Source organism: Hermetia illucens, chromosome 3 (genome assembly GCF_905115235.1).
Source record: "Hermetia illucens chromosome 3, iHerIll2.2.curated.20191125, whole genome shotgun sequence".
In the NCBI taxonomy this organism is placed as follows: domain Eukaryota; kingdom Metazoa; phylum Arthropoda; class Insecta; order Diptera; family Stratiomyidae; genus Hermetia; species Hermetia illucens.
In genome coordinates this window covers 170469546-170486445 of record NC_051851.1, presented here as the reverse complement: position 1 = coordinate 170486445, position 16900 = coordinate 170469546, and positions in this window count along the sequence as shown.

Genomic DNA, 16900 nt, shown 5'->3' with positions numbered 1-16900 from the left:
GAGCCATACACTGATCCCGTGTATTGAAAGATGGGTGGAGCGAGAGCATGGAGAGGTGAATTACCACCGAACGCAATCCCTTACGGGACATGGTGGATACAGGAAATACTTACAACGCTTCGGATTGGATGAGTCCTCAGACTGTCCCGAATGCGTCGCTACACCCGAGAACTCGGAGCATGTTATGTTTTATTGTCCGAGATTCGCCAGCGAAAGAGGAAGGTTAAACGATGGCTTCAACGAAGTTATTGGACCAACATTTTCGTGGAAGGGATTCTGAAGTCGGAAGGAAATTGTATTGCGATAAACGCAAACGAGGCCTCATTAACTTTTCAGTAAAGTGCACTTAACAGAAACTTTGCAATAGTTGATTTGTCTCCCACTAAGAGGTCGGAGGAGTGAAGTTCAATGGGAAAGAGGATGCCCCCCCCACTCGAATTTTGAATGGAGCCTTATCAGTATATTTAGCATAGAAAGGAACCTGTTTGAACTTCTATTGGGCTGCAGGAATTGTCCGTAGGAGCCAGGATCAATATACCTCCAAATATTCAAAAGGCGAATGAGTTGTCTCCCACAAAGAAAGCTTTGCATTGCATGGCGGTTATCCCGGAAGAGTGAAGTTTGGATTAGTATTTATAGTTTATCAAGGATCCTGACTTCAGTCAAAGGAGCTCATCGGTGTGACTACTTTCTATGTCGACTCTTTAGTGAGCACAAGTCTTCCCTGCACAAAATTAAAAAAAATCAAACCATGTCAAGTTTCTGGGACCTTTAATAGATTGTTTTCGACCCCGTTTAGGACCACTACTCAAGTTCATATGGGGCACGGTAGCAATTTTCTCAATTCCTTCCAAGTGAGTATCATTCGTTTAAAGGTTATCGTCACTTGTAGGTAATAGTATCAAAATGAAGGTGAGAGCGAAATACTCCAGGACAATGACTGAAACCCTTTCCAAGCTACAGACATCATATTGCACTACCACACCCTCTCCATTGATCTGTGATTCCTCCAAACCTAATATGCTCAAATGAATGACAAGGCTAAGAATTTCCGGAAAATTTATGACCCTAAATGACAGTTTGAGAACTAAATACCAGTCGGGATATGTTTTGCTTTCCTCGATGCTCCTGTTCTTGTGATCCCATGAAATATAGCCGACACAATGTTTTTCCACTTAGAAACTGCTTTCTTTGTGCATTTCATCTCATTTCTTTTCAACGCAGCCATCAATTTTCCAACAGTTGAACTAATTCCTTTAATTTGTTGAAAATCACGAAAAATTTCCCTAGAAATGGATCTTAGAGTACTTTCTCTCCCTGTCTGGTGTTGAGATGCTTGGTTGACATGAAGCATGTATACTTTCTCCGTGACTCCCATCTTTTTTCAATGTTTTGCTTTGAGGGCGAGCGAACATGTAAAGTGCCACCATAAATCTTATCAATGGGAGCCAGGATATCATGAATCGCAGGCTGGCATGGAATCAAAATGGTACACACCTGTCAGCCATGCATCTTCCCCGGCTCGACTGCGGGACCAATGGATCACGCCAAATGAGGGATGTTGTAATTGTACAAGTATCTGAATGTCACAATAACAATTAGATTTCGAATTTCCAAAATGGATATCTAAGCCCGGCCCAGGGAATGTGCGGTATTGGAGCTAACACAGTCGCAGTCGTAAATCTCTCAATTTTCTTATTTGTTTTGAAAATTGGAAATGGTTTAGGGTCGTGGACAGATTAAGTGATCTTTTGTAAATAATGAAGGAAAGCGGTGAAATTTTTAGTTGGGAAGGCTCCTTTCTTGTCGGTAATTTGAGCAAAATTATGGAGAGCAATTTAGAGTCACATAAACATGGGATTTTATTGAAGAAATTTCAAAGAAATGTGTGGATAGAAAATGCATGTTTTTCGTTTTGTTAAGTGAAATAGTGCTTTGAGTGGTGTCGTAAAATAGATAACATGTTTTGAGAGATGGTAGGCAGTTGTTATCTAATAAAAGTGCTTGTCATGCGAGGATTTAGGGTGTTTCGTAACATATTATGTCCCTTCAGCATCGGTTAAAGGGTTCAAAAATGATGTGATATGAAACTAACCACAATATTGCATGATGAGGAACCCGAGTAAATGAATTGTTAAGGGTCCTCAGAATCTTCCCTATCACAGCTTGAGAAGGAGATAATGCAGGTTAAGTGGGGCAAGTAGGTGGAACCGCGCGAATTCCTCCTTGGTATGGGGTTTTAGTAAGTATTTTTACTGGTAGTAGTCCACAAGCCACCTCGCTGCGTGTTAAGAGCTGAATTTCTCTAGGATTATCTACACAAGACAAGGAGGCTATAAATCAAAAGCCAGTAGCAGAGAAGACGAGGAGACGAAGAAGGACTAGACCGTCGGCTCTGCTCATTAAGCCGACGGAATTCAAGACATTAGCGGAAGTCCTTAGTGAAATCCACTACAGGATGAAGCCCGAAGACAACGGAGCAGAGGTGTCTTCCATACGGAAAACGAGGGATGGCGGAGTCCTCGTCGAATTGGGCCCGAAGACGACTGGAAAGAGTACGTTCGGCAAAGCGGTTAAGGGGTTTTTGGGGAAGAGGGTTCTTATTTCTACCCTAGAGCCCATGTGCTCTCTAGAAATACGGAATCTTGACTGCCTCACAGAAAAGGTCAAAGTGGAGGACGCGATGAAGCGTGAATGTCCAGAGGTAACCAATGCCCGGATAGGCATCACCTCTACCTATGCTCGAGGCCAAAAATTCGCCGTGGTGGAAGTTCTCGAGGAATACGGGAGGAAACTATAATACTTAGCAGCGGTAAAATCAAAATTGGATGGGTAGTATGCAGGGTACGAATGCAGATAGTCCCCATCAAGTGCTACAAGTGTCTGGACTATGGACAAACGTCAGCAACTTGCAAGGACATGGACAAGAGAATAGCATGTTGGAGATGCGGCCGGGTAGGTCACCAAGCGAAGATCTCCAATGAAAGCGAAAGTTACATTCTCTGCAGGGATCGTGGCGCGTCTGGTGAGAGCGCCGCAGACACTGCGGGCTCGGGACGGTGTCCAATTTTCAGGGTTGAGTTGGAAAGTGCTAGGGGAGAATGGCATGATCCGCATTTTACAAATTAACATGCACCGGAGTGCAACCGCTCAACATATGCTAGCACAATTCGTTGCGGAGGTAAATGCTGATCTAGTGCTAATCAGCAAGCAATACTGAAACAGGGACCCGGCTTCATGGTATCTTGACTTATCGGGCGCCGCCGTTGGAATCTCTGGCATCATCGGTGGACGGGTGGCGAGTCCTGGAAGACTTCTCGGCAAGTGATCACCAGTACATCGCGTTCGAAGTGGTTGATATTACTTTCTGGCGAGCATCAACGCGACGCTACCCCAGCCTGTGGACTGTCGTGAGGGTGAACATCGGGAAATTCGTCGAAGCTCTTGGAGCAGGCAGAGCCGCACTGGAGGGCACTTCGGAGGGTGATAACGTCGCAGCTGACGCCGTCTTAAATTCTGTGATGAACCTGATAACGACGGCGTGTGAGGCTTCCATGCCGCGGAAGGGCTACAGCCGCGACAAGGCTAGTCTGGCTATTTTCAAGACACGAGCGAAAGACCAGCCTCAAAACCCTCACGTGGAGCAGGTCAATATAGTCACCTGAAATACAAATTCTGCAATGGTGCCGAGTCACCTTGGCCTAGAAACTTAACATTTCATAAATTGGCGATATGCACCTGCTTACCTATAGATATGTTTTTAGGCTACACTGGCGGTTCCAATAAAGATCTATGGCGACGCTGAATAAACCCGAAGAAAACGGAACCTAAGAGAATTTATTTGCGCGAGGGAAGTATTTCCAACCCAAAGCCTACGAAAGCGTGAAGCATTTGATCAGCCCACAACTCGTGCTAATCAGAATAACCAACCAGAAGGACAGACAGAAATCGAAGAATAGAATTAAATTGTTTATTCATTCAAGATTACGGCGGTCTGCATGGGGCACTGGCCCATATAGGACCATACCGTTAGGCTCGGCAAACCATACAATTCGCATTGCCGAAGCTGCGGAGAAGGAAGGGAAATCCTTACGCACTTTCTCTGCGATTGCCCAGATCTGGCTAGAGTCAGGCTGCGGACACTGGTAAACCATTTTTGGGGACCTCAGAGAGATTTCTAGCTACACGGTGGGAGAGCTGCTTTCTTTCGTGAATGTTACGGGCTGGCTCTGAAGATCCGAGCCGGCTGGGCTCTGCTTCCCTACTCCCATAACAATAGTCACGGTCTTAAGAGTGTGTGGCATGAAAACGGTGCACAAAAGCGCTAATTGGGCTCCTCGGAGCGGCCACTGATACCTACCTACCCTAAATTGTTTAGTTAATGAGTTAATTTGAAATAGTCAAGAACAAGTCCTCGGAAAGAGCCAGAAATCTATTAGAATGATATGACATGTTCGTATACACCGAAATTTACTAGCAGTTGCAAGGACTCAAATGCTTAATTTGAAACCTAAGGCCATGAGAGAGGGGTAGTTCAAGGAACAATGGCCTGTCAAAAGTCAAAAGGATTTTCATATCCCAATAAATGCGTTCTATAGACCCAGGCCTCTTTGACAATGATTTTCAAATTTTTCAGATGACATTTACAGATGCTTCGCGGTTTAGTCTGTCAGCCTCCCCATTAACAGCGATATTCGAGCGCCCTATTGGCGGCAATTCCACACCACACTTCCTGTTATTCAGTGCTGATAACGATGCCTGACTGTCGGAACAATGAGGCTGTGTGGGCCTAGGTGCGTTTCGTCTCGCACGGATGATAAATTTTCCGAATATATAGAACCTGGGCCTGTCATCCTGGATTGCAGACCTATATCTATGTAACGATCTAAATGCCCATTTTATTCACTCAAATGATACTATTTTGCATGCAAAATCGTGTCTCCCAGTTGAGGGTTGTATGCGACTGACGGTTCTGAGTTAAGATTTTGGATATAGCCTCGGAAGCGCACTTCAAACAAATGCTTTGCCGTTTCTTCGTTTCTGTGTACCTCCAGTTCCGTAAACCTAGCCAGCTGCTGCGCATTTCCAGGTTGCATCAGAGGAGTTAGTCGCTCCGCAAAAGTGTCCCCATGAAAATTTTTGTTTAGGGATTGAAGACTCCGCATCTACTTGATGTCGAACCGGACCAAATGAAGAGCAACCTAATCCCACTCTTTATGGTCCACGGATTGCTCTTTTTGGGTTTAACACCTAAAGTTCAAAAATCAGCGTCTGATGAGTTGCTTCTGCCCTGGTATGAAACCGTAGCCGTCTTCGTCCCCTTTGGGTCTCCATGATAATTGTTCAGCCGACCTTGTGCTTTTCTTCAGAGTTTCCTCAGCTTCTTTGTTCCGATTCCAGCCAATGGCTGCATCAGATTTTAGCGGAAAACGGCTGCGGTTCGTCGGCGTTGACTAAGCAGAGACAAGTAAGAAGAGGGGAAAGTTGTTGATAGAAATAATTGGTGGTCCAGAGTAGAACCTTGTGGAATGACAAAGAATGGGGAAGAGAACGAGAGAGCCATCAGAAGAAACCTGGCAGGATAAGTTGAGAATGTAACGGGCAAGCTATGTTGTAAGTAATGTGCGAACGTTGAGAGAGACGAGTTTGAATGAAAGTATCCTGTGATTTACAGTGCCTTTCTACAGGCTGGGAAAATGATTCTCCTGAAGGCTCTTGTTGAATCTTATGGAGAGGGTAGAGCAAACGGACTGAACAATTTTATCAAAAAAGTTTTAGAAGACCGTCATAGCCAGGGTCAACGTTAGCGTCAAGATTGCCAATAAGGTAAGTTAGGACTAGGAAAGATGTGAAGGGCAAAATGGTAGGAGGCGCGATCAGGCTGCAACCAGTCTAGGGAGAGAAGAAAATGGGGAAGAGGGAACATAGACTGAAGAGGAGGCAGAGCAGCCAGCGATTTTATCGAAAACAGGAGAAAGTTGGGCGAGACCAGAATGTCCAGATGTTCCGTTCTGGAATTAAATATTAGAGATTTAATCGAAAGTTTGGATTGGAGTGTGGCACAGCTTTTCATGACGGGTAGGGGGAGTTATTGGGAAGAGATGGAAGATCGAGAGTTTTACGCTAAGAAAGCTGTAATGGTAAAATGAGATGGGCTAGGGTCAAAGACCATCCTGAGTGGCCAAAGAAAATCAATAGGGGAGAGCTATCCCAAAAACCTAAAAAAATAGGAAAATTGACCGCGACGGTCCGCCCCCAAATATTGAGACTCCATCGAAGCGGTCGACATGTGCTTGCATGCCTCTGTGCTAACGATGCTCGGGAATGTGGGACCGGAGGAACACTTCTATCCCTCACGTGTTTTTATACAAAATTCACGCCTCTTTTGTCGACGCGCGAGTCTAGGTGAATATTATCACGCAAGCTAAACTTGAAAAATAGAAATAAAAAATATAAATGCTCAACTACCCGTGTGGAGCCGTAAAACTTCGGATCTGAGTGTCGGGATTGAAAGGATCCATGACAGATCGCATCCACTATCGATGTTTCTTCTGCCTTAGATATATTTTGAGACGTAACCTTCGAGGTTCCCCCCCTGCCATTCTATTGGAGAATGCCCCTTATTTGAAAGGGCAAAGATGGTCAATGATCATCCAGAGTGGCAGCAGACGACCAAAAGGGAAGAGTTATCCCAAAACCTAAAAAGATAGCGAAGTTAGGAATTTTCGTGTGGGACTGAAGTATTTAAAGGATCCCCCACATCCTCGTATCCGGCTGGAATACCACAATGAAGCTTCAGTATTTGTGGGCGGACTTTCACAATAAGTTTCACCATCTTTTTAGATTTTTGAGATAGCTCTTCCCACTTGGTCGTCTCCGGTCAATGAGGGTGGCCACTGACCATCACCAACCCCAATTTGGAATGGAATGGCTCGTATGGTGATAGAAACTTAGGGGGAGAGGGGAAAGAAGAGTTATTAGCTGCCAGGACGCCTCCGCCGGTTGGATTGCCAAGTGCAGCGCAGTTTTTGCAACAGCGAATGAAAGAGCAGCCCTCGAGGAGCTTGGAATCTAAAATCCTGTCACCCAAGCAGGTTTCAGTAACGTAGATGCCGTCGTGCTGGAAAGCTAGGGCAAATAAATTGGTATCCAACAGCTTGATGTTTAGATCTCTTACTTTTGGTAAAAGAGTAAAAGAGTATGTTATTTGAAAAATTATTCAAAATCGGGCCTCTGTATGAAAAGGGGAGAGGAAATGTACAAGTCAGCTTTAATTAAAAAGAGTTTTGGAGGACAATCATGACCAGGACCAACATTGACGTCAAAGCTTGGTGGGAGTTACGAATGTTAGGCTAGAGTGGTTTCCCCTTCTGCGCTTCAGTGGGGCTTAAACACTGTCTATATATTTTTTTTTGGATTCAGCATGGTTTTCAGAAGACAAGAAATTTTTCCTGGCAATAAGTTTCTGACGAAGTTTTGTGGACTTTAATGGGGAATCAGATTGAGTAAGAGCTCAGTGACTTAGGTTTGGAGTGGACGAAACAAGGAAGGAAATCTCACAGAATGATATAGAAAATGATAAGTGCCTGTGTGGTCGTTAATGCAGAGATGCGAGGGGCCCAATTGACTGTCAAACTTGGCATCAGGATGGCAGGTGTCAGAAGCAACATCAGAGGGGCATGAGGGGATTGGAAAGAGCAACGCACATGAACGTCGTAAGAGTGCGAATTAAGTGATCTCTGGAAAGGTTGAATTGGATCGCGGCACAAGTGTTCATGAAGGTGGATAAAGAACAGGGGGGTTAGGGGAGTCATTGGGAAAGGATGGAAGGCCATGGATTTTAGGCGACGAAAGCATATGTAGATTAGAGTCGTCAGAGAGGGTAAAAGGATGAGAGGGAAATAATGTGACTAGGTGGGTTGATGCGGGAGAAATATTTGTATACGGGATATGATAATGGAGCATTTCCCCACCAGCAAACCAAGGTTCTTGCAAGGGTTATATAAATATTTTGCAGCTGTTAATCTGGCGGTTAAGTAATGTCGCTTTGTGTGCGTACGAGATCTGGCAGTCGGTTTGTATCCAGTTCAGGAACGTCGATAGGTTTCCTGCCTATTAGCTGGCACTTATGCTTCATTACTTGGCAGAATTCAGATATAGACGTTGAGGTTATACTGGACACCAAGTTGTCCTGTCCTGTCCTGGTCCCTTTAAGTTTCGAGCCGAGCCCTCTTTGCAGTCCTTTGGGCTGAGGAGTTGTGTTCGTCAAAGGACAGCTATTGTTTTGTTTACTTTTAACTGTGGATACCCCAAACATCCTTGTTTTTCAACCTTGCCGCACCCGGGGTTCTGGTTTGCTCGGAGTCGGTTTGTTCGAAGATATAATAATAAGGATAGTGTTGAAACCATTACCTTCATTTCATTTACTGGGGGAACAACAAAAAGGGCGACTAGAACAGGGGTGAATTAATGCGCTGGATGGCTACCTTTTTTATCTACCAAGCTGAGAGAAGTATTGGACCTGATCGAGAACGGCCGACTCCGTTAATGAAGGAAACAAAGGCTGAAAAATAAGAACAACAAAGTGAATATAGACTTCCTACATGGTTTTCAAGACCAAAGGACTGTCGGACAAATAACACGGAAACGGCTTTCTCTCGTTGACTTCCTGGTCCTGACCTGAACCTAGATTGATAGAACCACTTCCATCTTCCACTTACGAGAATCAGCTCTGACTGCAACTGCCTAAAATAGCTGAAATCAATCCCCGTTTGATATCCTTTTTGAACTAACATGACAGAAACAACGAAACATTTCAAAGGAGGCTACAAAGCTTATGCTACCACCAATTCAAAACATTTAAATCTACGCAAAGCACCCCTGCATTGAGAAATTGTGGAAATTACAGAGGCAACTCAAAGTCCCAGTCACCACCTATTTTCAAGCAATTTTGACATTCCACCCACATTGAATGGCATAAAATATGCCAAGCAAATGGTGATGCTGACATATCCTTAATAACATACCAACCCCAAATTGACGTGAGTTAAAAACCTGAGAGCGAAAATAACATATTGATCCATCAGTCTTTTGTGTGTTGCATGCACAGGACGTGTGTCCGTCCGCCAGGACATCCATTCTGGAATGAAGTTTGAAGTATCGCATGAGCATATATATTGCTACCCAGATCTATTCCATCCCCTACCTGACGTCCGCTTGGAGTCAAGTAAGTTCTGGTCCTGACCCCCGGTCAAATATCTTTGTAATGCATGACAAGTTTGTCAGGAGGTGCGGTACCACTTATACTTTTCCATAATCAATCATTTTGCACTGAGTCAGACGACCTGCCTGTCTGCCAGGCTTGTCGGTCGTGTCCTGATGTTGTTGCTGTTGTCCCTATTGCTTGCCATATTTATGTATGGAATTTCGCCATGTCTGCCCATTTAATCATGTGCAGTTTATCAGAGCAAGGTACATCGTGTAGGGAGTCACCTAGCCACCCTTCGGGGTCATACCTAGTCAAAGTGAATAGTAAGACGTGTATGGCTTTCATGTATGGACGATTCTTTTGTTGTGGGGGGTGGGAAATTTCACAAGGTGTGGGCTGAGATGCTAGGATAGTGGTACAAGATGAAGATGGAAATTATAGGGAAGGGAAAGGAAGTTCTTCTACGATTTGAATATCATCCTGTTGGCACAGAAGGTCAACTTTATAGAAAAAGTTTTCAAATCCAAAGTTGTTTTCCAAAATATCAAGTTTTGAATGTTTTGCCCGAGGTTCAGAAAGAGAAGCGAAAGAGACTCAGCATCATGTCTTCAAGGATGTTGTTCAAAGAAGCAGGACTTAATTATCCTTTGTAACTAAGGTGTCAATATTTAATGTCTATTCTGTGGATTCCTGGTCAAGTAGCCTATATCTGTGTATAGAAGGTTCCTGTGAGTGTCGCTTTATTGTATCCTTGTGATACTATAAACGAATTATGTGATTGAATCCTGTTCGGGTATCAGTGATTTTGATTTATTTTGTACCTGACGTGAGTTGTCCGTGTAAACAGGGCACTATCTATCACTCCATTATGCGGCCGATATGTGGACATTCTCTAAATTAAAGGAGCTGGCAAATATGACAGAAAGGGCTCAGCGGAAAGTCAAGATTATCGACATTGCTTAGGAATGTCCTTGTAGTCCTTTATTTTTTGATTAGATCCGGTAACCACTTCATTCAGCGGTGGTGCATAATTTGTCCCACTTCTTTTTTGGGGTGGAGTGGGTGAATGCATTTACGCGACTGTTGCACTCTCGCAAAGGGTACACCGTCGGACTACTAACTAACTACCTCTATATCGTCAGCCTGGAACTGTTTGTTCCATTACTTCGGGCTAGTCCACGAATTCTCTCGCCTTGCGGAGTCTTCAAATCAGGGAGTTCCATTCACCCACGGGAGAGAAGAGACGAGGAAGGGAACTGCAATTTCAAGGAACCTCCTGCCATCCGGGCCCTCTCCAGAGCGAGCTCTATGCTCTTTGCAACGAGAAGCCCCCGAACGTAATGGGCAACATGGCTCCACCTGCCAGCGCTACTCAGAATGTCCTCAACAATGTCATCTGGAGAGTCAGCCCAGGATACTTTACTGTTGGTTTTGCCGCGATTATTGACTCGCCGAACAATACGGTATGCAGGGTCGGAATTCTCCTTTTAGTCAAGATGACTCCTTCGGTTTTTTCCAATGCAAGGTCAAAAACCATGAGCAATCATCCATCCGCTTACCCGTCGCATCGATATGCTAAGTCCGCTTTGCGTCTGTTCGACAGTGCGCCCAGCAACAAGCGCGTGACATCATTTCCATAACCAATCACGCCCGACTCTTCTGGAATGTCGCTATCATAGGTAGCGTTCCCAAGCTCCGGTTCTTGGATGGAATTATAGTCGTTTTTGACGCCGAGCGATACGAGGAGCACCACCCGTCGAGTTCGGCATCTGCGACTTGCATGACAGCATCAATATGGGTTCTCCTACACTAAGACCGAACTGCCTTGGAGATAAGTCTCTGGCAGCGGATATCACTTCAATGAGTCTACCTCTGATGAGCTTTCCGAGCACTTTTCTAGCAGTGTCAAGCATACAAAGTAGGCATATGAAGACAGCAACTCAAGGTTGCCATTCCCTTTGCTGATTAGTGCAAGCCTCGCCATCTTCCAACGAGAGGGGAAAACACACTCTTTCAGGCAAGCGTTTAATGCGCCAAGCAATAGGTCTGGCCGATCTTGGTATACCAGTTTGTATACCTCTGCTGGAATACCGTCGGGTCTTGGCGCCTTCTTGCGTTTCATTCAGAGGATTGCTGTTTCAACTCCTTTACAGAGAAAAGTAGACAGTCCTCGGCTCTCCTCGCGCCGACGTCATCATCCCGTACGGGACATGCCTGTACAATGCGGTCCATCCGCTCGAGCCTAAGTGAGTAGGGTTTCAGCTGAGCCCCAATTTCTCAGGTTACCAGTTTGTAACCTAGTTTCCACGAGTTCACATTCACCTCGTCGACCAGATCCTGCCTGTAACGAGATTTACTCCTGTTTATTGCGTTGTAGAGTCTCATTTTGGCTGATGACAAAGAATTCCAAGAGTTTCGACAAACCTTCCACGTTCGCAACGTTTCATGCACAGAAAGAGTGCCGGGGTGGTCGGAGTTTGTGTCCACCGCTTCTAAGGTAATGTATTGAGGGTCGCTTGCCGGGGAGTCTTCCAGAACTCGTCACCCGTCCACCGTCGAAACCAATGAGGCTTGCCCCATTCAAGTACCCTACCATTGATGTCTTCCCCGAACAGGATCTGTCAATCCGTGCCCAACATAGCGTCTTCCAAAGCATGAAGTCTGCGTCGAAAGTCCCGCACCGTCTCATTCGGCGTAAGATAGAGCCTAAAAAACGTTATCTCTGAACACCGAAAGCAGACAAAGCCGTCTCCTCGGCCTTGCGCAAGCACCCTAACGAGGGTTCGTCCCGAAACCAGATGGCCGTGGTGCCTGACATGTCAGAGTGCTATGAAATTGGATCGTTGTTTAGACTCTGCTCACGGATGAGCACTAAATCAGCTTTGGTGTCCGCAACGAACTGCGCTAGCAACTCGTGTGCGGTTGCACTCTGGTGCATATTGATTTGTAGGATGCAAATCATGTTGACCGCATCCTAGCTCTTTCCAGTTCTGATCTGAAGACTGGATACCACCCCAAGCGCGCAGTGTGCCCAACGTTTTCATCAGCCGCGTCATAGTCCCTGCATAGGACGCAGCTTTCCTTTCCGTTGCAGGTGTTCGCTTTATGGTCTAACTGACCGCATTTGTGGCATGTTGTCCTTCTGTTAGGTCCCAGACAGGTTGCAGAGTGTGCCTATAATTCAAACATCTCTAACAATTGGTTGGTGCGGCTCGGATTCGTATCCTACACACCACCCAACGACTTCTCATTTTCCGGTAGTTTAGAAGGTTCCTCACGTATTGCTCCGCAACTTCCACCACTGTGAGTTTTAGGCCTCGAGATTTTGAGGAGGTGATACCAATCTGGAAATTGGTTGCCTCCGGCTATTCGCATCTGATGGCCTTTTATATCTCGTTCTTTTCTGTGAGGTAGTCAAGGTATCGTATTTCCAGAGAACACGTGGGTTCTAGGCTGAAAACCAAAGCTTTCTTTCCAAGAACTTGCTTGACTGCTTCATAAAATGTAAGTTTATTTGTTGCCTTTAGACCTAATTCAACAAGGACTCCACCACCCTTTGTCTTTCGAATGGAAGACACTTTTCCTCCGCTTTCTTTGAGCTTGATCTTGTAACAGATTTCACTCAGGACTTCCGCAAATGTTTTGCCTTTCGTCGATTTAAAAATAAGCAGAGCTGGAGGCTTAGTCCTCCTTCGTCTCCTCACCTTTCGATTTGGTGCTCCATCCTTCGCGTTCCCTTTGATTTTAAGCAGAGGGTATTCTGACGACGCGGCGTGCTGTTGTCTCTTGTCCCTCTTCGCCTCCTTCTTTTGAGCGATGGAGAATACATAAGTGAAGTTTTCTTCGGATGTCCCTTCTGATCCATTCCGATCCTTGCGATCCGTTTGGCATTCACAGTGTGATCATCGGGAGGCTCGGTTGTTTCTGCTTCCCGCGGATTTTCTCCTACTCTCTATGAGTCTTTTTCTCTGTTTGCGCATCCCATGGTCTCGTCAGGTATTTCAGCCCTTGCTGCGTCCTTCGCTGACAGTTGCGGCGAATGACGCATTTTCATCCTGCGTATAAACGCAGCCAGCTCACTCTCCATTTCCACTATCTCCTGGTTCGTTTTGTTTAACTTCGCCATTTAAGGTTTTCACCAGCGAATCGTGTGCAAGGGAACGACCGACATGCTGAGGAATGGGTATGCACTCGGGGGCAAAGCCCCTAGCCCAGTTCCCTGAGCCCTAACCTACGATTAGCTGATCTCAGAAGTCACGGGTAGATCAGCGCGCGCAGTGGGTACACCCTGACAGAGCTAGGTTCACACCACCCCATCGACGTCGACAAGGAGTTGCTGACGGCCCCGGGGACTGCCAGTGTGTCCCGGCGTGTATCGATCATTAGCAGTTCGCTCTTCTCCCAGGAACTCTCTAGAGGCTACTACCTAGGACGCAGGTACTGTCAGCTTGGGGTCAGAAGTACTCGCTCAGGCACCTCGGGGACGTCAATTCCCGTATCGTAAGCGACCCATTAAGGATTGTTGACGACCCTTGAGTTCCCACTTGAATTACAGACAGAGGTTTTCAAAAATTGAGAGGTTTAGTCTATTGGAAACACACATTTGGTGTAACAGTTGCATGTCCCGTGGGCATCTCTGTACCGAAAGGTCCTAAATGAAACGTAGTGAGATTTTCCTAGAAACGATAATTTCGAAGAATGTTTTTTAAACATTCTCATCCGCCTACGAAGGCCTTTTGTGAGCTCCTTTTTCTAATAATAAATTCTGTCTCAATTCTTCAAAAATCGACCCAAGCAATTCGCAAACATTCCCGTCGACAATATCAAAATTTTGTTCACAAAATTATTGTTTTCGAGGTGGAATTCAGCTCCGAGCATTTCACATTTTCCATGTGCGAAGGTGGCTCGGCCGACCATAAAAATATCCACCCTTACACGTGCTCATAAGTTTGTCAATATTTTTGTTTGCTTCAGGGACCAACTAAATCCTCTCACCACAAGCCCCTCATCAACATTGACTGATGATGGGCCAACATTAGAGTTCTTTTCACGATAGTAGGCCCCCCTTTGAGTGGGTGGACGCCAATGTCATTGCGTTTCATACGTGACACCAAAATGACGGGCTCGCCTGCCTATGACTTGTGGTGTTGATGTTTTCGTCAATGATTAATGTCGCTTATAATGTGCGAAGTGATTAGAGGTTTGTCGTATTGCTGTCAGCAAAGTTCATGATTAAACTAACTAATGGCGGATATATTTGACTTTCAGTGTTTCACCGGGGCCCGTTCTTTGCACGGGACCAAATGGGCGAGCGTATGGAGAGCTGGGAAAGCCATGTGTATGGAATGAACAAACAAACATGAAATATTACAGTAGTTAGTTGATGGTTTTTGTTAATGTTGTCTCCATTGTTGGGCGCGTGTGTACAAAAGGTGTACATGGAGCGTGAATATGAGTGACAGGTTTGGGTTGACAGTAAAACAATTCAGGCTAAGAGTGTTGCTAATGAATAGACAAATATTTCAACAAACTGGAAATTCACGGGGGAAATAACATTCATGGCATGATTTCCCAGGAAGCGACATAATGATGGCATGGGAATATGACGTTCAAAATTGAGTGACTAACGACTCGTTATTATGATTCTGATGAAATGTATACAATGGAATGTTGATTTGGAGAATGCATCACACTATCATCATCAAGTTGTTCTGACTTGATTACACTCAAGAGGCTGCTCTAGAAATTTCAAAAGCAAGTCATAGGTTTTTCCATGGTTGGAGCTAAACGAAACCTCTTCAGAATCCCCAACAATCATCTGGACCAGTCACAGATAAATTTTTGACCCCGACCCAAATGGGAAGCTCACTTAACACTTAGAAATTGCAGACAGCGCCACGAAACTGTGTCTAGAGTGATGCTGGGGTACTGGACTATTTCCCTATGGTAAAGGTGCACTCCGATACGAAGAAGTTGCCAAGGTCACGACGTCTCAACCTAGGTATACTTACAACCGCCAACAGCTTGGCCCAAATAAACTAAGCGGAGGCCTTGACAACTCCTCATCGTTGCTCAACGAGAGGTCGAACTCCACGTTACGCGTCTACACCCCTGGGGGTCGTGAGAATTTTAAATTTTCAGGGATTTTGGCCAGCCTGTCCGCCAGCCGTTTTTCGGCGATACCTCGCGTTTTCGACATCGCAGCTTGAAAATTATTGCATTTCCAGAATCTGGGCCGTCTCCTCTTTCGATCAAGACATCGTTCGCGGGAATCCGACTATTTTGCATTTTTGACCATTTTGGAGACCCGGGGGTCGTGGAAATTTTCAATTTTCTGGGATTTCGGCCAGCCTGATGCCGCCCTTTCTTCGGTGGTATCTGGCGTTTCCGGCATCGCAGCTTGAAAATTCTTGCATTGCCAGAATCTGGGCCGCCTCACCTTTCGATCAAGACATCGTTCGCGGGAATCCGACGATTTTGCATTTTTGGCCATTTTGACCACCCGGGGGTCGTGGAAATTCTCAATTTTCTTGGATTTCAGCCAGCCTGTCCGCCGGCCGGTTTTCGCGATATCTCGCGTTTCCGACATCGCAGTTTGAAAGTTCTTGCATTTCCAGAATCTGGGCCGCCTCCCCTTTCGATCAAGACATGGTTCGCGGGAGTCCGATGATTTTCCATTTTTGGGCAACAATCAGGAGTGATTCTTCGTGGAGGTGGACAGAAAGAGGCTGCTGGGGAGACAAGATGCTTTGAGTTTGTGCAGATTTTGCTCATTATTTCCTGGTGTTTTTACATGATTAGCCGTCGTTAAGGGCTGACCCCATGGTCTTTTTGGAGCACGGTTTGACTTTGTGATCACAAGCAGGGCTCCGCTGTGACAAGTGTCAACAGTATGGTTTAGCATTCATGCTCATGGACGCAAGACCTGCATAAATCTCTGCCGGACTAAGGAGTACGGTACCTGGGTTGTAAACCGAACTCCACGTTTCAGGCCTGAAGGTCTCTTGTCCAAATGGACGTAACCAACAATTTCTACTAGGGAGCCAAGCGAAAATGACCGATCTAAGAACGTATGCCCAAGAAATTCTCCTAAGACATATGTACTCAGGGGGTTATTTAGGGTCCAATAGTGCTGGGTCGTGTGCAGGCTCAGGGAGCAAATATCTCTAAAGAGATGCTTCAGATGCCTCGATTTCGGCCATTTTGCCGCGGCATGCACTAGCCAGCATGATAGGTCGAGGAGTTGCAGGAAGTGTGGGGAAGAGGGCCACCTCATCAAAGATTGCACCGGAGATCCACGGTGTATTCTATGTAGTGGGAAAGAGGGCGTGGACGACCGGCATGTTGCGGGAAGCAGCGGATGTCCGGTATATAGGAGGGAGCTGAACCGCACAGGCAAATGAGATTGATACAAATCAGTCTCAATCGCTGTGAGGCAGCTCAGAACCATTCGAGAGTCGAATGTGGATGTCGCGGTTATTTGCGAGCCGTACAGAAACCACGGCGGTGCGACTTGAGCGGTGGATGGGTCTGGTAACACCGCAATCTGGGCGTGCGGAAGACAGGCCATTCAGGAAGTCATGGCCCTCCCCGGCAGCCGGTTTTATAAGGGCGAAGGTCAACGGTGTCCATATTTACAGCTGCTACGCTCCTCCTAGTGCAACCTTAGCACAATATGAGGAGATGTTAGAC